Here is a 14,079-nt window from a genome sequence, read left to right as displayed (position 1 = left end):
CTATTCTTCTCTTTTCTTTTGTTCTTCTTCTTTCCTTTCTTCTTCTCTTTTCTTTTCTTCATCTTCTTTCCTTTTTATCCTCTCCTCTATTGGTATAGCAACTTCTTCCTTGTATTCTTCTTCAAGAAAATCTTCAATCTTTTTGTACAAGTTTTTCCATGATTTCATTATTTTTTGAACAATTTCTTCCATCCTATTTTGGAGTATGAAGAATGCCCTGTATTTAGGTGTAAACCTATTATTGTGCCTTTTGAATTCATTCTTTACTTGTTCCCTAGTCAAATTCAATAATACACTTGCTAGGGTTGATTCCCTCATCTCCTTCTCCATTTTCAAACAGAAATGCCATCTATCTTCTACAATTTTTGACAGTTCTTTTGGCAAATTTCCATCTAATTCAAGTGGAGTGTACTTGAACTGTGCCATCATTCCATAAACTATTTCTTCTATCTTATTTTGTTCTTCTTTAGTAAATTTATTGAAATCAACTTTATTTAAATTACTTAAGTCACCATTTCCAATATTTTTACATAAGGTATCAACTGAAGAGTGGCTTACTTTTTCAGATTGGTCTTCTTCATTAGTGTCGGGTTGAGCCACATATCTTCTTCTTTTCCTTGGCTCTTCCTGTGTTTCCTTAATTTTTTTCTTCTTTGTAACTTTCTCTTTGGCCTTTTGATTGGAGGCGCTTGTTGTAGCTCATGTTGTTGGTTTTTGAGTTGATGGCATGGCAGCTTTCTTTGATCTGAGCTTAGTTGGAGGCTGTTCTGTTGCCTTTCTCTTCTTTGGCTCAGCTTCAGTTGGTGCTTCCTTGGCTTCTTCTTCCTCTACACCTTCCTCCTTGTCTTCTCCAAGACCTTGAGTTAATTCCATTGGCCCTTTTTCTTGCTCATCTTCATCATCACTGTCATCTTCTTCTTCTTCTGCTTCAGCCTCAATTTCTTTACCAAATTTCTTCTTAATCTTCTTTAATAATTTGTCTTTCTTCTTCAATGTGGAAGCAGTTTTTAATTCATGTTTATCTTTGATCTTACCACATCATAAGTGCCAAAATGTGGAGCACTTTTATCTGTTTCTTCTGCCAATAATGCAGTTATTGCTGTAGATGCCTCATCAATATTAATTTCATATCCAAATGGCCTTAGCCATCTTACCCTTGGTATTACTGCTTGAATATAGGTAAAATCAATGTCAACTAAGAAACATATATCATTAGTATGTTTTTCCACTAAGGAAACTGGTATCCTTGATCTTTGCTTCATGGATTTCTTGAAATCCTCAAAATAGCTTGTCATCAAGGTATCAAAATTTTCTCCCATTTGCTCTATGTATTCATTGATTTGGGCACTGATGGTTCTATCATTCCTCCATGCCACTTTTCCAAAAGAAGGAAACTCATTCTGAACATAAAAGAATATGCAAACTAGGATTGTTCCAAATTTGCATTGAGTGCCCTTTGTTCTTCTTATGGCAGCTAGGTTTTTATTGATCTGCTGTAGTGGTAGTTCTGCAAGATCATAAGTATGATCCTTTTTCACCAATTTGTAGCCTACATCTACTACAATACATGGTACACTGTTGAGTCTACTGGATTGGTAGAATTTATGGGCAATGACTCTAATAGCAAACTCAACTAGAGGATCCTGAATGGTGTGAATTGTCATTCCTCTTTTGTTCCACTGGACACCAGTGTTCTTTTCAATAACTTCATTTGATTCACTTCTCAAAGTTTTGAACTAATCTAGGGTTAGGTACCTTGTTACTCTATGTATGATTTCTTTTGTCAATTTGATGGGAGTATCTTCTAACCACAAATTTCCACCATGAATTCTTCTTAGCACATGTCTAACCCATTCTGTTTTGAATACATCGGGAAGGCTCAAAACTCGAGTTAAACCCTTTCTTTCAATGATTTTGAATTCATCTTTTAAGACTCCATCTACACACAATTTCTCATAAGCTTGTCTTATTTCCATGTCTCCTAGGGCACCTATCTTACAGTTGTAACATTTTCTCATGTCTTGGATCATTACAACTTTTGGGGGAATTTGGGAGAGAGCACCGGCTGGGTCATTTTTGTAGGCAACTTTGGGAATGGGTCAAAAATCGAGTTGCTTGATCTCATTTGAAACTAACTAAACTTCAAACATTTCTTTATCCCCAGTTTTCTTCGAACTTGATGCCATTTATGCAAACTAGGGTTTTTATAATAAAAAGATATGAAACTGCGTAGCTCGGCACAAATGAAAATACCTTGAGATCGATGAAAAATGTTTTGAATGAGGTTGTAATCTACTTGAAATGCTGGATTCTTGCTATGAAGTTTCTCATCTCTCTTTCTTTTTCTTTTCTCTTTGATCGCGATGAGTAAAACTGATTGAAATCACGATAATATATCCTATTTCCATCACATTAAATGCTCAACTGCCAACTAAGCTTGCACTATATTTCCACTTTACTCAGCTTCCATTGGAGTTAACCAACTCAGCATCAGTTATCAGCTCGATCGCTGTTAGGAGCTCGACATGTGTTGGAGTTTAACTCGGCATCCAAAGATATTCTAGCAACAACATTTAGATTTTGTCTTGACATCTTATTTCATGCAGATTTATACTTAGCATGGCTTCTTTGTCTTGGGACTGATATGAGATATAGCTTTGTATATCAGTCCAGTATACTTCTTATACTTAGTTTGATGAGGTGTGATCACTTGACCCATTGGGTGAAGTGATCCCTTCGCTTGATGTGTTGCACTCATCTTTCTTTTTCCAAGTCTTATTCATTTGCCTTCTTATCTTTTCGACATCAATTTTTCCTTTTCCCTTGTTTTCTTCAGTCTTGGGTGCCTTTCATCTGGTAGGACAGTTTCTATTGATATGACCAATTTTCAAACAACTGAAACATGTAGTTTGATTCAACCATCTTTTGTAGTTCCCTCTGAAATGTGTTCTTATGCAGTTCTATGGTATATGTCCATATTCTTGACAATAATGACAACTATACCTGGTATTGTAATCCCAATGATAATGACTTTCATTCCCTTCTATTTTTGCTGGTTGATTTGATGTCCACATAGGTTTTGATCTGCACTCAACTGCCCTATGTCCATACTTTTTGCAATTATAACAATGTCCATCAAATCTCTAAGCCCTTGTGACATTGGATCTGCAATTTTGTGTCATATGTCCTTGCATGTTTTTGGGTGTGTTTGATTGATTGAATCTTCTACTCCTGCACACATTTTCTGTATGCCTCTTCTTATTATAGTGATGACAAGTGGGTTTTGAATTCTTACCTTTGTCACTTATTTGTTCAACACTCTTTGATGATTCCCCAACTTTAGTGCTATTGTATCCTAGTCTTGATGTATCATGGGAAAATTTTGGAGATTTCAGTAACTGTTCAAAATACTTGATAGCTTCACTTGACTTGTTGAGATTCTCTGCTAGCTCTTTTTCTCTATTCAATTCATTCTACATTTTTTCATTCTGCATCTTTAAAGTAGAGATCTCAATATCTTTCACATTGAGTTCATGATGAAGGTTCATCATTTGGGCAAGTGTATCTATCTGCATGTTTGAGATCCTTGTCAATTCAGTAAATTTTTCTTCAAGTCTATTTGCAAGGTTTCTTTTGTCATTTTCCATCATAACTTTATCTTCAACTGCTCTTTTCTTGTGTTCAGTGATTTCACATATCATTATGGCCTGTGACTCATGTTCCATCTTGAGAGATCTTATCTCATTTGCTTGAATTTTATTTTTCTCCATCAGTTTTTCTATTGCTGCATCAAACTCTTTACTATCTTCATTGAAAAATATTTTGGTGGTATCAATCTCCTTGTAGTGTATATCATTTTCAGCTATGGCTAGATCCTTCCTTTTTTTTAATGAGTTTCTCAACTTGTTTCTAAATTCCTCCAAGCTATGCAGAGCAAGTTGCATATCTATCACCTGATTTTCAATGATCTTTCCAAGTTTGAAAGCTTCCATCTTTAGATCTTTTCCTCCAAGCTGTTAGGCTTTTCCTTGTGAGAATCTGGATGCTCTTATACCAATTTTTGGAATATTCAAATATGGAAAGAATACTTATGAGAGGGGGGGGTGAATCAGAAGTGTCAGACTTTAACCAATAAAACTTTTAACTGAAAGTAAATTGCATGCATGTAAATACATCAAGTAAACATGAAACTAAGATATGCATCAACAACTCATAACACTAGAATTTGGTAACTCAAAAACCCTCCAAGAATAAGAAGGTAAAACTGGGGTGGGGATGATACCCACAAAAATTACTGCAGCAATATTGTTCAACCACTTCTGATGGTCTACCCTGTTAAAGGCTTTACACTATATTAATAGTGACTTGGTTAGAGGCTTTACAAACACTTTACATGAAGTGTCACCCTGTTAAAGGATTTAATCATCTAATTAAAGGATCTATGAAGTAGCTGTTAAGCTAACCTATCACCATAGGATTTTCATTCTAATACAATTGCTAGAAAGTATTAGGTATAATGAACTTGATAGATTACAATCCTTGATTGCTGAATGCAAGCAAATGTTTCACTTTCTCTGATCTTGATCCTTTTGTGATTTGATAACCCTCACTTCTGAAAATAGATTTCCTTGTGCACCCTTCTATGTCCACTCTTCTATTTTTTACAATTAAATTTCATCTTCCTTATAAAGACATTTTAGAATTTAGGGTTAGGTATGGATCTACGATCCATATTCAATCTTCATTTTCTGCTTATTATTTGCACTTCTTCTATTGGTTGCATGCCTTCATCATTTTTCTTATTGGCTACATGTATATTGCATAGAAAAAATAAAATATTCGATCTTATCATTAAATCCTTCGAGATTTACCTTATGTCGGCTGCAAAAACTATTTGCATCATAGTTTGTGTAATTACAAACTCTTATGCTGATATTCTGAGTTACTCGGCTCCTGAAGTATTGCTGATACTTGGCACATGTGGTTTCTTGGATAGCTTGGCATCTAAAAAAATTGTATCACTCGAAAACTTATGTTACTCAGCACTTGTTAACACTTGGCACCTTATGTTACTCGACACTTACACTTCACTTGGTATCTGATCTTCACTCGGCATTTGAAAACTACTCGGCACATGAAGATCACTCGGCACCTGAAGTCTTTCCTAACTTGACATTTGTTGTGGCTCGGCATGCATGGTGTACTCGGCACCAATATAGAGTGGGTAAGTGTATTGGCACTCAAGTGTCAAAAACCATTATGAGGTTAACAATTATATAGTCAAAACAAAATTGTGTTGCCTTACTCTGTTCTAACTTTAGATTCTTGATATGCAATCTAAAAAACCAAGTTTTAGCTTCTCAAACTCCTTATAGTTCTCTTTTACTATATGTGATATACTAATAAGTGCACATAATGCATATGATGCAATTTCTATTGCACTCATATCTATGTAGGAAAATTTGTCATAGGATACCTTTGCTATAAGACACTCCTCTAATTGCCTTTGAAAAATGCTAACTTTAGGGGATAAATATTCTCTAAGGATAGAGAATATTTTGATTACCTTTTCCATTTCAAATTTAATGCCTCTGATAGAATTGTGAACTAACTCCATTTTTACTTCAATGTCCTTAATGGTCACATCTAGTTGTTATAATCTAATAGTGAGTGTTTGAAGCTAACTCATTTTTCCTTTGATTAGGTTATCAAACTCTGATAAGTAATTGTATGACATTGAACATTGTCCATAAAATTTATTTCCTTCATCTATGCTCTTCCTCAACTTCTTTATGCAAACATTCAGAGTCAACAAGCCATTTATGACATTTGTGCATACTATGTCAAACAATAATGCATCATGCTTAGTTTGAGATTAGACTAAAGCAATGCTAGAAAAAGTGGTGAACTTGCATCAAATGATCTTATCATTTCTTTGGCCTTCTTTTGAATGTTAGGCTCTATAATAGTAGTCTATACTATTATTTGCATTCTTTCTAGGACTTCTACCAAAATTTTCTCTAAAGTCTTAATAGACTTAGTCAATATTTTTCTCAAAGAAGTCATTAGACCCTTTTGATCAACATCCTCATAAGGTACTATAGATGATGTTTCTACTAGGATAGCTACTACAGTAGGTGTAACTACTTGAAGTTTAGTAATTCTCTTCTCTTCTTCTTTCGTCTCTTTCTCCTTCTTTAATTCTTTCATTCTTTCTTCCTCGTTTCTCTTTTCATCTTTAATATTCTTCATCTCTATTTCTTGTTCTTCCCTTTTCTTTTCTTCTTCTTCAATTTTATTCTTTTCAAAATTTCTCTTGTCCTCTTCCTTATCATCCTCTTCATTTGAGCTAGAGTAGTTAGTAATATTGCCAACAATGTTGCTCCCATAATCTACAAAAGGATTTTCTTTATCATCTACTATTATATGAGTACTATCTACTTGCATGGATTCAATCACAATAACTATATGTAGAGGTGAGTTAATTTTATGAGTTTCCTCAACCTCTTCTTTAGCATAAGTAGGTGTCCTGGCCTCAACATACACGACTTGCTCTTTCTGCCTGCACACTCTCCTTAGTGGCTTTTGGCATAGAAGTCATATAGCTAACTATGGCTTCTTTAGTTTCCTTATTTACCTCTTCATAATATCCTCTCATAAGAATAATTTATCTTCTCTTATTTCTCAAAAAAGGCTCAATACCTTTCAAAATATTTTTTACATCATCATTAGTACTTACTTCACATAATTTCTTAATAAGATTTGTTATCAATTTCATATCCTCCTCTATCTCTTCCTTTGCTATTTAGTATCTTATTATACAAATCTTCAAGGATCTTATTATGAATATTATCAAATCTTTTATTCCTTACAATCATATTCTTTACCAACATTCTATAACTACCTTTTATCTATGTTATTGTACAATTGTAATATTTATTTAATTGAACAAAACTATTATTCTCAATGATTTGCATATTTAGATTTTCAACCTTAGGTTTCCAGGCTTTCTTACTAGTTGATGTTCCACCTTCACCAACTACTTGTTCCATGGCATTTTCTTTACTCTCCTCCTCAAACTCATCAAATTGACTAACTTGTAGTGATTTTCTACCTTTACCAACTACTTGTTCCATGGCATTTTCTTTAGTCTCCTCTTTAGACTCATCAAATTGACTGATCTGTAGTGTTTTCCTCCTCTTTCCTAGACCACTGGTGGTTTTATGGGTCTTATTCTATGGGATGGTGTAGATTCTTGTTTTACCTTCACCAACCTTTTAGATATCCTCTATGAAGATGCTATGACTATCACATCTTCATTAGGTTTCTTTTTCTATCTAGATTGCTCTCTGATAGGTTGGACTTGTGCAACTGCAAAACAAGGTGCAATAGGTATTTGTGTAGTGGATCTTGCTACTGTCACTCCCTTTGAAGGTGCTATAATGGAATTATGAATAGATGCCAATACAAGTCTATTTGATAGCTAGCCTTCATTTACAAGGCTATATCCTTGATCTCATTAAATTCCTACCTTGTCATACTTGATTCCTTGAGAATGGATTCTATCCTTTTCTCAACATTTTTCTTGAGTTCCTTTTTGTGAAGCTGAGATTGAACTTACTTTATCTATTCTTCATATGTTCCCCATCTAGAATATTTAGTATCTCTTTGTGATTGAAGTATAATCTTTGGATAACCTTCAATGAGTTCTTTACTCATTTCATAAACCATAGGTTCTATGAATTTAACTCTTGGTTCCATTGCCTCCATACAAGTTGTATTAGTTTCTATCATAAAACACATTTCATCCTTGTAATTTTCTACCATAGTAGGAGGGATCTCTATTTCATTTCGAACTAAAAATTCTTCATCATTATGTCTATGTTTCTATCTCTAACATCTTCAATTCTAGCCTTATAACACTAGGTGATCATCTTCATGATGCACTCATTTACTATCCCAACTTGTTCTTCCAGGGAATTTCCTGGTTGCATGGAAAAACAAATAGGTCAGTAAAGACTCAAATCTAAAAATTGCATTCTTAGATTTCTTTAGCTTTGTAAAGTTATCTAATAATTTCGCTCTAATAATGTCACACATGTTCACATTTTTCATTTCAACTACCATCACATATGTTTCATGTAGAAATCATGCTAGCACATAATTTATCCTTGAACTTTGTGTTGGCGCTCAAAATTATAGCCCACATTTTGAGCACCATTGAGAAATTTGAGGCCTATAAATGCTTTGTGAAGCTTATGTACCCAGCTATACTTTTGAACCCTATGAGGTGTTTTATGCTTCTAGCACCTTTCATTTAGTGCATCTAAATGTTCCATGAAGTTGAAGCATCATTCTGAACCATTCTGCGAAGTCCTGTTTCAAGCATTTGTCAAATTTGCAATTCTGCCCTAGTGTGAAATAACGACAGGAGGTTGTGTTTTGCCATTGAATATCTTGCACCTAGAAATGTGTCATGAATTACCACTTTGAGATTATCTAGTATTCATACCCAAGAACCTAAGTTTCAAATTTTGAGTCATTTTGAGTTCGTCTGACTAGGTTTTGAATCCCTCGAAGTTGGTCAATTACTGTTTTCATGCTTTTGCACTTTGCACCTAATTTTGGGAAGCCTTGTTTGACATGCTATAACTTTTGACCAGTTGGCGAAAATGTTAAAATTCCTATTGTATTTCATTTTAGGCATCAAAGACCTATTATTTTTCAATTTTTAAGTCTTGACGAATCCGTTTGATCAGTTTTCAAATGCGATTCCAAATGCAATTTATGACTTTTTACTGGTGTCAGCACTTGTAAATTTATCAGTACCCCTATTCGTGGCATTATAACTTGAAATATGTGATCGGTAAAATTGAATGCATTGTACCATTGTGTTGTCCTCTAAAAATACTTTAAGTGTGTGAGTTTTCAAGTCTTGATGAATCCGTCTTCACACTTTTCCAGGTCAATTCCATTCGCAAAAAATGTTTTCTATCAACATGTCCAGTTTACAAAATTCTGAGTAGCCCACTTTGACTGATCACCGTTTGTGCCCTATTATTCATCATGAGCCTAATTCATAGATTCGTAATGTCCTCATGACAAAAAATGAGTGTCCCAATTTTCGTTTCCTCATGTGCTAATTTGCCTAGTTTTCGAGGCCATTTCCAAACGCACTTTCCAATTTTCTAACATGTTTTTTTGCAGGTGAATTTAAGTTGGAAACTTCGGAGGTCAATATCTTTTGACCTCGATGTTTTCATGCGACGAGATCTGGCAGGCCTGCTGAACATGTTAGAGAGACTAGAGATCTTGAGTTTTAGAGCTCTATCAGATGTTCTAGTCAGTTTTTAAGGCCAACCTACAAGCCCTATCATCAGAAAGTTGCAGTTTGCAAAGAGTGAAATAAATGATTCTTTAGTAATCAATTTGTGATCAGATTTGATTTCAGATAGCTCAAGGTGGATGATAGATCAATTTTCCATGTCAGTTGTATGGAAATGAAAATCTTTTTAGTCAGTCCCACTTTGGGGCCCAACCGATTACACCAAGGTCGATGATAGATTGATTATGTTCAAATTACAAGTCACTCATCTACAGGATCCCCATGTTTTCGGGGGTCATATGAATTATTATTCGTTAAAGATGTCTGAGGAATGTGTTGTAATAATGAGTCAGGCACATTTAATATGAGTTGAGATGGTATGATGATAACAGTTTTAGAGAGATTTTTAAGGAACCCATGGAATTTTTGAGCCAGTCAACAACAGGTCACTATTTCATTGGACTGAAAATTCTGAATCAAGCTATTATAGAAATGAATTATTTTTTCTAGGAAAGTACAATGAAAGAGTTTTTATTCTCCTATTGATATGCTCTTTCCAAGTCAGACATTCTCTAAGGATGCATTGTTGGTCTCCATATTGGATTATCTCACCTACAAATTTGGGTATTATAGTTTTTTTTCAACAAAAGGAGTTATCTTTCCCTCATCTATCCAAGCCCACACTTTCGTGGTAGGATTGAGCAATCCCATGTCATAATAAAGATGAAAGTTGTTGTTAGAGTGAGGAATCCCAAGCAAAGTCCATATGCAGGTTTAAAGTGAAGCCACAGCTAGTAAAAAGAGGAAATCCGCCAGTATTCAAAGCGTATGAAGATGGAGGAACAACCAGAAATGAAAAAGATCACACGTAGGAAAAGGCACATGGCAGTATAAGACACGCCAATCATAAGAAAACACTAGTCAATGCAGTGTTAAAAGGAGCCATTGCAAGCAACAAACAGGAAGTGACAACATCAAAAGGATGTCCACATTTTAAAGCAATAGGCCATGATTTTTGTGAAGATTAACACTTTTAAACAGAGACACATAGTTCCTCTCATTTTTCCTCCTCTATCTTTAGATCATCCCTTACCTGGACAATCCAGTGGTCTACCTCATTCCTATCTTCAATCTCCATGATGTCTAGCTGAGGAAATGCTCATAGATAGAACTTCGATTGACATTGTCATTAACAGCTATTTGGAGAAGGAGGAAAATCTGCTCGAATATGTTGATGTATCCAAGACGGAACTGAAGCATTTCATTAAGGAGATTGACCATCTTTGCGATGAGGAGGAGAAGCAGTGCAATGAACTCCCAGTAAAATATGAGCATCACATGGCAAGCACGTTCATTTTAAGCACAATTTACACACCTGCAGATTCCCAGAATGTTTGCTAGTAGCAAAATATTCTATCTATCTATGAGTCGAGAGTGATCTCATCTCTTACAATTCTAGATATACATGCTAAAGATAGGAAGAAGCATGAAGTCAGAGATTAAAAATGCAAAGTAAAGGTTTTTCAAAACCTTTAATCCCACATTTTTCGTGAGCAAGATATTTTAGCTATTTAAATACCAAAACACTCAATTGACATTGTGTCTTAAGACACGAGCCGTTTTGGAAGCCGCTTGCTATGAGGTGGACCCCAGTGCAATTGTGATGTACGAATAAGTTTTAAATAGACACGCAAATAAAGGAGATGATGTCAGCACAGTTTGAGGCAATCAAAAAATCCAAGAATCTGGCACCTCGCTACTTCGCCACCCGAAAAATCTTGGCAACTCCAGCTAGCAAGATAGCAAGGTCACCGAAAAATCTCCAAAATTTGGCAAGAGTTAGAATGCAAAGTGGGTCCCGCCTAGAGACAATAGCTAATCAGATGGTGACAAGTGGTAGCAACAGAGTGATTGGGTAATGATGTGGTGAACGAATGTTAGGAGCACACTAGATTGCGCCACGTGGCACAACCAACGGTCCTCGTTACCTCGCTAAGGCGAACTTGCTCACCAATTAATATAGTGAAGTAGCGAGCGTGACATGGCATCCATGTACCGTGCTAATGTGGCACTGACCGTAATGAGGTGGCATGCTGACGAGGCAAAATAGAGGGCCAATGAGATGATGCCATGTGACAGTCAATCAACCCTGAGTTGACCATGGATCTGAAGGTAAAGGAAAAAATAAAGAATTTAAAATGTCATTTTTTGTCATTTTTCAAAGAAAGGAGGCACATCAGATGTTTTAAAAAACCAAAAAGGCATTTAACCTAAAGTTTTAACTTTAGAGTGATTTAAATTTCTCAAAATTTAAATTTTAAAGATGTGCAGACCTGATAGTTACACCAGAGGAGTCATTTTCAAAATGATATTCTGGGAGTTTCTGATATCTAAAACTAGCACTCCAATATACCGTTGGAACTAAGAAACTTTGAATTTTCTGAATATGAAGTTCATTTTTGCACAAACTGAAACTGGTACACGCTACAGGTCATTTTTATTTAATTTGAGGTATTGACAGTAGAATAAGAAAAACTCATCATTGATTTTCAATTTTGGTTATGAGGCAGATGTAAAGGTATTTTGAACCCTGAGTGTGGTAAAAATAAGCTAGAAAGGATCATATTGCATTCTGAAAGGCCCTTTGTAACTGATTTGTTATTTTTACCTGGTGAATTCATTTTAACATTAGAGTCAGTTATTTTTTTATCATTACATTTTGAGATTTTTATGCCTCTAAGGGCCAAGGTGAAAGGATTTGATTTTCCAGTCAAGGAGAGAGGAAAGAAAGGTGTTTTTGATCTTCTCAGGAGTGAATTTCAAGTGGACAGCTGTCAGTTGTATAACATATCCAGGAATTCATCTCCCTTCTATATCTTGTTTTCTTTCTATCATTTGAAGGGTTCTAGTTTCTGGGAAGAGAAAGTTCATTGCTGTGATACCATTAGGGATTCCAATTTTTGCACTGTGAGACCATTGGTTCCAGTATTTTGACATGTTTCCATGATTATGACACCATTTTCTTTAGCAGAACTCTCATGTGAACAGCATTTTAGAGATAATATAGACAGTTCTGAGATATTAGGTTATTTCATGTTTTAATTTTATGCATCTGAATGTATAGTTTCAAGGAAATGAATACATATGAGCAACAATTTCACTAGTTTTGTTCTGGTTCTTGTCTCCTGTCTTAGCATTCTGTAAGTCTTATGTGGTTTTGGAACAAAGATTTGAGACCAATTTGCATCCCTTTCAGGTTGTATGTTTGATGTATTTTTCTGTCGGACCAAAGGGCCAAGTAAATGCTCGATATGTTAAACAAGGTTACTGGTTTTTTGAGAAGGATATTTTGTGAGAATGAGACCTAAATGAACACTGATGTCTGAATCACAAGGTGGTTGGATAGATCTAATGTCTGGGTATATGAGATATGTCCTGATGTCACAGATGTATGTTTTGAATTCATGGAATTGCCCAATGGATCAGGCACTGATCAGTTATAGGATCACTGGTTATACTGTTGCATTTTTGAGGTTTTTTTTAATCAACATCAAAAATCAAATGCTTTTCCCATTTTATGTTGAAGAGCTATCATAGAATGCCCTGACTCAACTTATGAGGTTCATAGATCTACATCTAGCTATTGTAGGTCTGTGTTATTTCATGAGTTCTTAGGAGAAATAAGGGTTTTTATTTGCTTCATATTAGATTCAGTGTATGCTTTGGCAATTGGTACCATATAAAGAATCTATAGGTCCACCCGCCTAGGTTTTTCAGAGCCTGAAGAAGAAGAAGGGTCATGCCTTATAGTTGGCATGGTGTCTGAATGGATGTGTTGATAATGGGAGTTAGCTACCCCTAGATATGTTTTTTCTCATCAGGGTAATTGAAAATCGATAACATTTTCAAACACCAACAAAATGGCGACTCTGCTAGGGAGTTGCATATAGAAAGAACAAAAATCTCTACCATGAAACAGATTGGATATAGAAAATCTATAGCGAGAGGCATTTCTTATTTTCCTTGCTGAAGTTTCATGTTCCCCAGTTGAGCTTTATTCATGGATAGTAGTATGTTGTGAAACTAGATAAAAATTGTGTTCTATGATTGTCATAGGTCTATCTTCAATCAGTTCAATTTTTGCAAGTACTATTGAGAAAGTTCAAAGTCAAGAATTCATTTATAAAGTATATTTTCTTTCCAAGATAATAATGATCTGCAAGTTTTTCCTACATTGAAGGTCTGGTTCAGATTTGTTAGGTGACAAATTATGTTTTATTTCTCACCAAGTGTGAGTGGCGACTCTCAAATCTCTGTACTAGTTGTTCCTAGTTGATTTCATTGCTAAATTTTGAAGGACTTTCAGTTGTATGGGCAGATCTAAGACTGTTGATAGATCTTGGAAAAGAAGTTTTAAATTCTTGATAAGTTTTTAAGTGTTGTTTGAAATCTGCTATTATAAAGAATTGAAATATAAAAGTAGATCACAACAGTGATTGTTATACTCCTCTTGCAAAGAGGTGGTGGCTCTACAAAGTTTTGACCAGTGGTGAAAAGGTTTTTTAGTCTTGCACCTATGCCAAATCAGTAGATCAGTGGTTTCATACAGCAACACTTGAGGTATTTTTTACTTTCATGAAATTTTCTTTCCCATGAAAGTGAGTTCTACATATGTATTCTCCATCAAGTGAAGTTTGAGCACTAAAAGGAGTAGAATAGTTTTGTGTTTTATACATTTCACTGGATTTGATTTC

The sequence above is a fragment of the Cupressus sempervirens genome, chromosome 5 (assembly GCF_028749045.1).
Source record: "Cupressus sempervirens isolate cs-2001-9-10 chromosome 5, ASM2874904v1, whole genome shotgun sequence".
Classification (NCBI taxonomy): Eukaryota; Viridiplantae; Streptophyta; class Pinopsida; order Cupressales; family Cupressaceae; genus Cupressus; species Cupressus sempervirens.
This window is presented reverse-complemented; position numbering follows the sequence as displayed.